This window comes from Oncorhynchus nerka, linkage group LG7 (genome assembly GCF_034236695.1).
Source record: "Oncorhynchus nerka isolate Pitt River linkage group LG7, Oner_Uvic_2.0, whole genome shotgun sequence".
In the NCBI taxonomy this organism is placed as follows: Eukaryota; Metazoa; Chordata; class Actinopteri; order Salmoniformes; family Salmonidae; genus Oncorhynchus; species Oncorhynchus nerka.
Window position 1 is genome coordinate 83,567,075 of NC_088402.1, and position 12,669 is coordinate 83,579,743.

At 45.8% G+C, this 12,669-nt stretch overlaps 1 pseudogene; it reads right to left on the reverse strand.

The window, feature by feature from the left end:
• Positions 1–12,669, reverse strand: part of LOC115123436 (disco-interacting protein 2 homolog B-A-like) — a 151,194-nt pseudogene that overhangs the window by 21,158 nt on the left and 117,367 nt on the right.

Below are 12,669 nucleotides of genomic sequence, written 5' to 3' on the forward strand. Positions count from 1 at the left end.
CAAGTTGAGGGAGCGTGCATGCTGACTGCTGAATGTCCACCAGAACTGTTGCCAGATCATTGAAATCTCATTTCTCTACCATAAGCCACTTCCAACATTGTTTTAGAGAACTTGGCAGTACGTTCAACTGTCCTCACAATCGCAGACCACGTGTATGGAGTTGTGTGGGCGAGCGGTTTGCTGATGTCAACGTTGTGAACAGAGTGGGGTTATGGGGTTATGGTATGGGCAGGCATAAGCTACGGACAATTAACACAATTGCATTTTATTGATGGCATATTGAATGCACAGAGATACCGTGACGAGATCCTGAGGCCCATTGTCGTGCCATTCATCCACCGCCATAACCTCATGTTTTCAGCATGATAATGCACAGCCCCATGCAACAAGGATCTGTACACAATTCCTGGAAGCTGAAAATGTCCCAGTTCTTCCATAGCCTGCATAATCACCGGACATGTCACACATTGTGCATGTTTGGGATGCTCTGGATCGATGTGTATGACAGCGTGTTCCAGTTCCTGCCAATATCCAGCAACTTCACATTGGAGAGTAGGAGGACAGCATTGCACAGGCCACAATCAACAGCCTGATCAACTCTATGAGAAGGAGATTTGTCAAGCTGCATCAGGCAAATGGTGGTCACACCAGATACTGACTGGATTTCTGATCCAGTATCTGTGACCAACAGATGCGTATCAGTATTCCCAGTCATGTGAAATCTATAGATTAGGGCCTCATTTATTTCAATTGACTTATATTAATTGTAACTCAGTCAAATCTTAGAAATTGTTGCATGTTGCGTTTATATTTTTGTTCGGTATAGAATGAGAAAGCTGTAAAACATTACCCTAAATATAAAACATCAACTTAGTGAATACCACTGGTGTTTAATAATGAGGGTTTCAACATGAAATGTCCTTTATATATATTTATATAAAACATTTTACACACTTTATTTGACTATGTCAATATATATTTGTTCTCAATGTTTTGGAGTCTAACTGGTGGCAGAAATGTCCTTTATATATATTTATATAAAACATCAACTTAGTGAAAAGGTTAATAGAAAATGATGCTATATTTTTAATTAGGCTATTTTTCAACTTGAACCGAGACTGGTCTATCCACTAGAAACTCATGGACATGGATAAAATCAAATAAATGAATACTATAATAGGAATATAAACATTATTCCAGTATAAATTACCAAAGGTACCATAGATGTTCAATACATTTTCTGTTAATTAGCAAAATGACCAAAGATTCAGGTAACTTCTGTAAATTAAATGGTTGCTTGGCAACCCTAATTAGTAATAGAGACCATAGGTAACCATGACCACTGAATAATACAGTTGGGGTAGAGCTTTTAGAATTGTAATGCTCTGACAGAGGAGTCATGTTCTTAGGTTGATGGCTACATCCCAGTGTCAGTAGCACTACACTGAACAGAAATGCAGAAACTTGATGAGAGGGTTCAGTAAACAGTCCTCTCCTCACCTCGAAGGTGTTCTTGGTGACTCCAGGTAGACCGTAGTACAAGGTTCCTCCAGCCCTGGAGTTCAGCACTATCTCTCCGATCTCGTCGGTCTTACAGAGCTGTGGAGGCCCGTCTGGCTTCACAATACACATCAGAGCTGAAACACAAGACACAATGACATTAGGGCTAAAACACACATACTGTACATTAGAAACCAACTCCCAAAAGCATCTTTGGGTCCATGAAAAGTGCTGTATAAAATCAGCAGGGGGGGGGGACTACTAAGTTAAATAGAATTGTTTTAAGAAGGTGAACCCAAGGATCTTTTTTGCCATTTGATTTTGAAGACCACTAGAAGTATTAAAAAATAAATACATTTGATGAACATTTTTATTTGGCCTTAATGCTATTTTCCCCCATACAAAACACATTGAATAACAGATTCATGACATGGAACATCAAATAGCCCCCCAAAACATTCTAAAAGAAGTTTGTTCTGAAGTGTCAATCGTATATCAGAGATATATGATCAGGAAAAAAAAAAATGTAATTAACCCCTTATTTATTGTCACTAAACAGTCTCCATATACTGTGTACCGGGGGACCTTCAGACGAGGCTTGTGAGGCCCGTGGACGTCCTACAGCCAAACAACCGACATGTATGTATTTTGAGAGTCTCACCTTTGCACTGACACCGCTCTAGCTCGGTCACCTTTCACCGCAGATGCGGAAGTGTCACATAGGCGGATGCGGTGGAATGACATCTCAAACTTAAAACGGATGGATTTTTTAACGGGGATTTTGTTATTATGCTAATTAGATGTATGTAGGGGAGTGGACATTGACCTTAAGGGGTTATAAAACAATGACTAAAATGCTGAGCAAAGTAGAATTAACACCAGGAAGTGACATTGACAAGACACAGTTAAACCACCACGGTTAAAGTCAGTCAGTGATGAACAGAAAACAGAAAGAGTGAGGTGTTGTGGTGTGGTATAGTGGTGTGGTATAGAGTGGTGTGGTGTGGTATAGAGTGGTGTGGTATAGAGTGGTGTGGTATAGAGTGGTGTGGTAGAGAGTGGTATAGTGGTGTAGTATAGAGTGGTGTGGTATAGAGTGGTGTGGTATAGAGTGGTGTGGTATAGAGTGGTGTGGTATAGTGGTGTGGGGTGTGTTATAGTGAGATATGTTATAGTGGTGTGTTATAGTGGTGTGGGGTGTGTTATAGTGGTGTGTTATAGTAAAGTGTGTTATAGTGAGATATGTTATAGTGGTATAGTATAGTGGTGTGGTATAGTGGTGTGTGTTATAGTAAAGTGTGTTATAGTGGTATAGTATAGTGGTGTGGTATAGTGGTGTGGTATAGTGGTGTGTGTTATAGTAAAGTGTGTTATAGTGAGATATGGTATAGTGGTGTGGTATAGTGGTGTGTTATAGTAAAGTGTGTTATAGTGGTATAGTATAGTGGTGTGTTATAGTGGTGTGTTATAGTGGTGTGTTATAGTAAAGTGTGTTATAGTGAGATATGTTATAGTGGTATAGTATAGTGGTGTGTTATAGTAAAGTGTGTTATAGTGGTATAGTATAGTGGTGTGGTATAGTGGTGTGGTATAGTGGTGTGTGTTATAGTAAAGTGTGTTATAGTGAGATATGTTATAGTGGTATAGTATAGTGGTGTGTTATAGTGGTGTGTTATAGTGGTGTGTTATAGTAAAGTGTGTTATAGTGAGATATGTTATAGTGGTATAGTATAGTGGTGTGTTATAGTAAAGTGTGTTATAGTGGTATAGTATAGTGGTGTGGTATAGTGTTGTGGTATAGTGGTGTGTGTTATAGTAAAGTGTGTTATAGTGAGATATGTTATAGTGGTATAGTATAGTGGTGTGTTATAGTGGTGTGTTATAGTGGTGTGTTATAGTGGTGTGTTATAGTGGTGTGTTATAGTAAAGTGTGTTATAGTAAAGTGTGTTATAGTGGTGTGTTATAGTGGTGTGTTATAGTGGTGTGTTATAGTGGTGTGTTATAGTAAAGTGTGTTATAGTGAGATATGGTATAGTGGTGTGGGGTGTGTTCTTGTGGTGCGTGTCATAGTGAGTTGTGTCATAGTGAGATGGGGTGTGTTATAGTGGTTTGTTATAATGAAATTAGGTGTGTTATCGTGAGGTGGGGTGTGTTATAGTGAGTGGTGTGTTATAGTGAGGTGGGATGTTTTTAAAATTTATTTTACCTTTATTTAACTAGGCAAGTCAGTTAAGAACAAATTCTTATTTTCAATGATGGCCTATGAACAGTGGGTTAACTGCCTGTTCAGGGGCAGAACGACAGATTTGTACCTTGTCAGCTCGGGGGTTTGAACTTGCAACCTTCCAGTTACTAGTCCAACGCTCTAACCACTAGGCTACCCTGCCGCCCGTGTGTTATAGTGGTGTGTTATAGTGAGGGTATCAGTGAGTTGTGTCAGTGAGGTGTGGCATAGTGAGGGGTGTCAGTGAGGTGTAGCATAGTGAGTCATAGTGAGTTGTGTCATAGTGAGGTGGGGTGTGTCATTGTGAGGTGTCATAGTGAGGTGGGGTGTGTCATTGTGAGGTGGGGTGTGTCATAGTGAGGTGTCATAGTGAGTTGTGTCATAGTGAGGTGGGGTGTGTCATAGTGAGGGTGTCATAGTGAGGTGGGGTGTGTCATAGTGAGTTGTGTCATAGTGAGGTGGGGTGTGTCATAGTGAGGTGTGGCATAGTGAGGGGTGTCATAGTGAGGTGGGGTGTGTCATAGTGAGGTGTGGCATAGTGAGGGGTGTCATAGTGAGGTGGGGTGTGTCATAGTGAGGTGGGGTGTGTCATAGTGAGGTGGGGTGTGTCATAGTGAGGGGTGTCATAGTGAGGTGGGGTGTGTCATAGTGAGGTGTGGCATAGTAAGGGGTGTCAGTGAGGTGGGGTGTGTCATAGTGAGGTGTGGCATAGTGAAGGGTGTTATTGTGAGGTGTGTTATTGTGAGGTGTGGCATAGTGAGGTGTGGCATAGTAAGGGGTGTCAGTGAGGTGTGGCATAGTAAGGGGTGTCAGTGAGGTGTGGCATAGTAAGGGGTGTCAGTGAGGTGTGGCATAGTGAGTGGTGTCAGTGAGGTGTGGCATAGTGAGTGGTGTCAGTGAGGTGTGGCATAGTGAGGTGTGGCATAGTAAGGGGTGTCAGTGAGGTGTGGCATAGTAAGGGGTGTCAGTGAGGTGTGGCATAGTGAAGGGTGTTATTGTGAGGTGTGTTATTGTGAGGTGGGGTGTGTCAGTGAGGTGTGTTATAGTGAGGTGGGGTGTGCCATAGTGAGGTGGGGTGTGTCATAGTGAGGCGTGTTATAGTGAGTTGTGTTACAGTGAGGGTGTGAGGTTATATTGTAGCTTAGTGAGTGGCGTACCTCCAGGCATCACATGGCCTACATCCTGTACAGTGAGGGCAGAGTTCTTGTCCTCTGTGTTGACCCTGATGACCCCATGACTCAGCCCGCCCATGGAGAGAATGGCCCTGGCAGGGAGGGCTGTACCACGAGCACCAGGCCTGGAGGGGGAGTATCAGAACGATCTCAGTGTATTGTGTAAGAGAGAGGATCAGAGAAAGAGAGGGAAAGAGGTAGACAGATATGTACGTTGTTTACCTGCGTATAGCCACAGTGAGAGCTTCAGGAGAGGAGGCACAGGGGCAGATGACCTCCGGCTTTAACCCGTGAGACTGGAACACGTTGAGGAAGGCGTCGCACGACGACACAGACCCTGAAAGACAGCAGAAATACATAAGAATGTGTCAGCAATGTGTTTCCCTGTTAAGAATCAAACAGATTATATGAATCTAATTGACCGGATCAGATGTTTCTCTTGGAAGTTGTGTGCACTGCATCTAAAAATACATATCAGTGTACCAATAGAGGTGGGGCACTGATGAAGACTATGACAGGTCAAAATTTGACTTCCGGGTTGGAGCGAGCGGTCGCATCTGCACTCGGTCCGCAGGTAGTATTACATTTCATTACATTTCATTATAGTACAACGGTTTGATTTGTCTAATCTTAGCAATTTCTTCTTAGCTAGCTACATAGCCGTCTTCGTATCATAGATAATTGCGTAATTATCGTATTTCGTCGTTCAACGCAGTCTACACTGCCCTGCAGCTAGCCAGCTAGCTAACGTCCACCGTTAGCTAGTCCACCGTCTACCGATTAGCAGCACAACTATTACACTCAACTGAACGACTTGATTAGTGTAGTGTTAGCTAGCTACATAGTTGTCTTTGCTGTCTTCGTATCCAAGATAATTGTGTAGTTTAGAGTGTGTAGTTTTAGAGTGATTATCTTAATTTACCGAGGTTAGCTAGCCAGCTATTTGTCGTCCTTAACGTAGGAGACACTGCTAGCTAGCCAACAGCTAGCCAACGTCTACCGAACAGAACTTCCGCACTCAACAATCCGGTCGCATTTCGCTTCGCTCCACAGGTAGTATCACATTTTTCATTTCATTTCATTACAGTACAACGGCTTGATTTGTTTGATCGTAGCTAGCTACATAGCTGCTACTTTCTTTGTATCAAAGATAATTGTGTAGTCTAGAGCGATTTCCTAGGTTAGCTAGCCAGCTATTGTCGTTCTTTTAGCATAGCGTAACGTAATCAACACTGCTAGCTAGCCAGCTGGCCCCGAATAGCAGCACAGTAGAAACTATTACACTCAACGGAACGACTTGATTAGTGTAGTGTCAACAACGCAGCCAATGCCAGCTAGCCTACATAGTCAACAACGCAGCCTCTGCCAGCTAGCCTACTTCAGCAGTACTGTATCATTTTAATCATTTTAGTCAATAAGATTCTTGCTACATAAGCAACTTTCTGAACACTCGAGACGTGTAGTCCACTTGTCATTCAATCTCCTTTGCATTAGCGTAGCCTCTTGTGTAGCCTGTCAACTATGTGTCTGTCTATCCCTGTTCTCTCCTCTCTGCACAGACCATACAAACGCTCCACACCGCGTGGCGCGTCCACCTAATCTGGTGGTCCCAGCGCGCACGACCCACGTGGAGTTCCAGGTCTCCGGTAGCCTCTGGAACTGCCGATCTGCGGCCAACAAGGCAGAGTTCATCTCAGCCTATGCCTCCCTCCAGTCCCTCGACTTCTTGGCACTGACGGAAACATGGATCACCACAGACAACACTGCTACTCCTACTGCTCTCTCTTCGTCTGCCCACGTGTTCTCGCACACCCCGAGAGCTTCTGGTCAGCGGGGTGGTGGCACCGGGATCCTCATCTCTCCCAAGTGGTCATTCTCTCTTTTCTCCCCTTACCCATCTGTCTATCGCCTCCTTTGAATTCCATGCTGTCACAGTTACCAGCCCTATCAAGCTTAACATCCTTATCATTTATCGCCCTCCAGGTTCCCTCGGAGAGTTCATCAATGGGCTTGATGCCTTGATAAGCTCCTTTCCTGAGGACGGCTCACCTCTCACAGTTCTGGGTGACTTTAACCTCCCCACGTCTACCTTTGACTCATTCCTCTCTGCCTCCTTCTTTCCACTCCTCTCCTCTTTTGACCTCACCCTCTCACCTTCCCCCCCTACTCACAAGGCAGAAAATACGCTCGACCTCATCTTTACTAGATGCTGTTCTTCCACTAACCTCATTGCAACTCCCCCTCCAAGTCTCCGACCACTACCTTGTATCCTTTTCCCTCTCGCTCTCATCCAACACTTCCCACACTGCCCCTACTCGGATGGTATCGCGCCGTCCCAACCTTCGCTCTCTCTCCCCCGCTACTCTCTCCTCTTCCATCCTATCATCTCTTCCCTCTGCTCAAACCTTCTCCAACCTATCTCCTGATTCTGCCTCCTCAACCCTCCTCTCCTCCCTTTCTGCATCCTTTGACTCTCTATGTCCCCTATCCTCCAGGCCGGCTCGGCCCTCCCCTCCCGCTCCGTGGCTCGGGATGACTCATTGCGAGCTCACAGAACAGGGCTCCGGGCAGCCGAGCGGAAATGGAGGAAAACTCGCCTCCCCTGCGGACCTGACATCCTTTCACTCCCTCCTCTCTACATTTTCCTCTTCTCTCTCTGCTGCTAAAGCCACTTTCTACCACTCTAAATTCCAAGCATCTGCCTCTAACCCTAGGAAGCTCTTTGCAACCTTCTCCTCCCTCCTGAATCCTCCTCCCCCCCCCCCCCTCCTCCCTCTCTGCAGATGACTTCGTCAACCATTTTGAAAAGAAGGTCGACGACATCCGATCCTCGTTTGCTAAGTCAAACGACACCGCTGGTTCTGCTCACACTGCCCTACCCTGTGCTCTGACCTCTTTCTCCCATCTCTCTCCAGATGAAATCTCGCGTCTTGTGACGGCCGGCCGCCCAACAACCTGCCCGCGTGACCCTATCCCCTCCTCTCTTCTCCAGACCATTTCCGGAGACCTTCTCCCTTACCTCACCTCGCTCATCAACTCATCACTGACCGCTGGCTACGTCCCTTCCGTCTTCAAGAGAGCGAGAGTTGCACCCCTTCTGAAAAAACCTACACTCGATCCCTCCGATGTCAACAACTACAGACCAGTATCCCTTCTTTCTTTTCTCTCCAAAACTCTTGAACGTGCCGTCCTTGGCCAGCTCTCCCGCTATCTCTCTCAGAATGACCTTCTTGATCCAAATCAGTCAGGTTTCAAGACTAGTCATTCAACTGAGACTGCTCTTCTCTGTATCACGGAGCGCTCCGCACTGCTAAAGCTAACTCTCTCTCCTCTGCTCTCATCCTTCTAGACCTATCGGCTGCCTTCGATACTGTGAACCATCAGATCCTCCTCTCCACCCTCTCCGAGTTGGGCATCTCCGGCGCGGCCCACGCTTGGATTGCGTCCTACCTGACAGGTCGCTCCTACCAGGTGGCGTGGCGAGAATCCGTCTCCACACCACGTGCTCTCACCACTGGTGTCCCCCAGGGCTCTGTTCTAGGCCCTCCCCTATTCTCGCTATACACCAAGTCACTTGGCTCTGTCATAACCTCACATGGTCTCTCCTATCATTGCTATGCAGACGACACACAATTAATCTTCTCCTTTCCCCCTTCTGATGACCAGGTGGCGAATCGCATCTCTGCATGTCTGGCAGACATATCAGTGTGGATGACGGATCACCACCTCAAGCTGAACCTCGGCAAGACGGAGCTGCTCTTCCTCCCGGGGAAGGACTGCCCGTTCCATGATCTCGCCATCACGGTTGACAACTCCATTGTGTCCTCCTCCCAGAGCGCTAAGAACCTTGGCGTGATCCTGGACAACACCCTGTCGTTCTCAACTAACATCAAGGCGGTGGCCCGTTCCTGTAGGTTCATGCTCTACAACATCCGCAGAGTACGACCCTGCCTCACACAGGAAGCGGCGCAGGTCCTAATCCAGGCACTTGTCATCTCCCGTCTGGATTACTGCAACTCGCTGTTGGCTGGGCTCCCTGCCTGTGCCATTAAACCCCTACAACTCATCCAGAACGCCGCAGCCCGTCTGGTGTTCAACCTTCCCAAGTTCTCTCACGTCACCCCGCTCCTCCGCTCTCTCCACTGGCTTCCAGTTGAAGCTCGCATCCACTACAAGACCATGGTGCTTGCCTACGGAGCTGGGGGGGGAACGGCACCTCAGTACCTCCAGGCTCTGATCAGGCCCTACACCCAAACAAGGACACTGCGTTCATCCACCTCTGGCCTGCTCGCCTCCCTACCACTGAGGAAGTACAGTTCCCGCTCAGCCCAGTCAAAACTGTTCGCTGCTCTGGCCCCCCAATGGTGGAACAAACTCCCTCACGACGCCAGGACAGCGGAGTCAATCACCACCTTCCGGAGACACCTGAAACCCCACCTCTTTAAGGAATACCTAGGATAGGATAAAGTAATCCCTCTCACCCCCCTTAAAGATTTAGATGCACTACTGTTCCACTGGATGTCATAAGGTGAATGCACCAATTTGTAAGTCGCTCTGGATAAGAGCGTCTGCTAAATGACTTAAATGTAATGTAAATGTCAATGCCAGGACAAACAATAGTTTGGGGAATAGATAAAGCAATCATGAGTGACGTCTGCTACGTATACGTGACTCACAGGACAGGTTGATGTGTCTCTGGTCCGTGTGTGTGTGTGTGTGTGTGTGTGTGTGTGTGTGTGTGTGTGTGTGTGTGAATGACTCACAGGGGTTGGCTCCATCAGCTACTATGAGCATGCGTATGGAGGACAGGTTGGTGTCTCTCTGGTCCCTGTGTGTGTGTGTGTGTGTGTGTGTGTGTGTGTGAATGACTCACAGGGGTTGGCTCCATCAGCTACTATGAGCATGCGTATGGAGGACAGGTTGGTGTCTCTCTGGTCCGTGTGTGTGTGTGTGTGTGTGTGTGTGTGTGTGTGTGTGTGTGTGTGAATGACTCACAGGGGTTGGCTCCATCAGCTACTATGAGCATGCGTATGGAGGACAGGTTGGTGTCTCTCTGGTCCCTGTGTGTGTGTGTGTGTGTGTGTGTGTGTGTGTGTGTGTGTGTGTGTGTGTGTGTGTGAATGACTCACAGGGTTGGCTTGGCTCCATCAGCTGTGTGTGTGTGTGTGTGTGTGTGTACTCACAGGGTTGGCTGAGCATGCGTATGGAGGACAGGTTGGTGTCTCTCTGGTCCCTGTGAGCCATCATAGCCCAGTGGAGGTCACGACACTTCACCACGGCTACACGTGCTGCAGGGGAGAAACAAGAGGGACAGCTCAGGCTCACAGCTCATCGCCTCAACACATAGTGCTAATTCTAATCGCTAATAAAAATGGGTCATGTTCATTAGGCACGAAACTGAGAAGAAAAAGTCTGAAACAGGGAGGTAATGTCATGTTCCTTCAGACAACGTCTTAAAAAGTTTTGCTACAATGTTTCCTAATGAACACGACCCAGACTACCTTAATCCATAGCATGCCGTTTAGGATGCTAATGCGTGCTAGTGTCTATGCAGTTTTCAATATAAAAGTTATAGCTAACTGTAGCCTTACCTTTGTGTATGTGGACTCTTTGCACCCAGGACATGGGACAGGCCTTCATGACAGCGTAGGGTACAGTGATGGTGTGGATCCTGTTCATGACACTGGTTAGCACCCCGTGCCACAAGCCCATGTCCTTCTTACAGTCAAGGACATTGACCAACGTTTCTCCTGAGAGAGGACACAAACATTTGAAATACTTTATTTCAATGCACATCACAGTCATAAAGGATTCAAACATTTGAAAGGTTACAGATACACAGACACTTCAAGGATACCAACAGTACATTCTCCATATAGCGAGGTTACCACAGGACATGTAACAACAGCTTCATATCACATGATAAGTCTACAATATAGCTGATTTAACTGTGGACAAAGGCAACACTGTGTTCCAGGAACAGTCTGGTTGCCTGCCTGCCTCTGTGGATTCCCCTCATGGGATCTAATGTTCTCTGAGACAAAGAGGCTAAAGTGCTCTTTGTCTAAAAGCTGATCTGAGTGAGTATATGTATATATATATATAAATATATATGAGAGAGAGCGTGCGAGAGAGCGGCTATAGGAGGACGGGCTCAATGGTGTGTGTTAATCATGCACTTACCTTCACAGTAGTTGCAGGCCTGTGTCAGGGCTTGACAGTGTGTCAACAAGGCTATCTTAGACACGGCTACTCCCATCACCGTCCCCTCTTTACTGGCCTTGTACTGAGAGAACAGAACAACAGAGGTAAAGAAATAAATGCAATCACAAAATAAATCAGCGATACTAGGGCTGTCCCCGACTAAAAACAAATCTTGGTCGACCAAGAGTCGTCTGCTGTTTCGACCAATCGATTTGCTGAAATTTTTATACGCATTTTTCCATATATAGACACATCCTATGTGTTTTAATCAAATCAGCTATATTCACTGAGCTTGTCTGATGCTTTAAGCGCACTGTTTGATTAAATAATTAAGACACACAAATGACGAGAGGGAGTCCGACCGCAATTGATTTGATTGTTCCGGGCCTGGCGCAAACTTGCTGCGCTGTGTTAAATAAAATTTAAAAAGAAAGCGAGTGACTGTGTGACTAGCACCCATTGTCTCGCTCTCCTCCTTGCTGCAACGACCACCACAGAGCATCAAAGTGCATCGCACTGTCCGTGTTAATGAAGCGAAAACATAATAAAATGCAATTTCCGACTGAAAAGTTGTGACCGAAACTCCTCATTTGTTTGGGTAAAACATCCCCCATCCCTCAACTCTTGCTCTCTTTACACATGTATGCATCACGTGGCCCATTTTTATTTGTATTTTTCACCTTTATTCAACCAGGTAGGCTAGTTGAGAACAAGTTCTCATTTACAACTGCGACCTGGCCAAGACAAAGCAAAGCAGTGAGACACAAACAACACAGAGTTACACATGGAATAAACAAACATAAGTCAATAATACAATAGAAAAAGTATATATACAGTGTGTGCAAATGAGGTAGGATTAGGGAGGTAAGGCAATAAATAGGCCATAGTGGCTAAATAATTACAATATAGCAACTAAACACTGGAGTGATAGATATGCAGAAGATGAATGTGCAAGTAGATATACTGGGGTGCAAAGGAGCAAGATAAATAAATAAATACAGTATGGGGATGAGGTAGGTTGGATGGGCTATTTACAGATGGCCTATGTACAGGTGCAGTGATCTGTGAGCTGTTCTGACAGCTGGTGCTTAAAGTTAGTGAGGGAGATATGAGTCTTCAGCTTCAGTGATTTTTGCAGTTCGTTCCAGTCGATGGCAGCAGAGAACTGGAAGGAAAGGCGGCCAAAGTAGGAATTGGCTTTGGGGATGGCCAGTGAAATATACCTGCTGTAGCGCGTGCTACGGGTGGGTGCTGCTATGGTGACCAGTGGGACTGACTTATAGCATATCTAAATCAAATCAATAAATTGGTTATAAACTCTGAACCCCATAACATGTGACAGCAAACTGGATGCAGAGGACGTGACAAACTGGAAATAGGAGAATGTTTACTGGTTGCTCAGGAGGTAAAGGAGAAGTTAGTTGTGGAAAATACTGCAGATCAAGAAAAATAAAGGTAAGGAGCAAACGCTGTGTGCATATTATGTTATTATTATTATTATTATTATTATGTGCCAAACAGGTGCTGTTAGATTAATGTCATTTTTCTGACCGTTAGGAACAATGTAA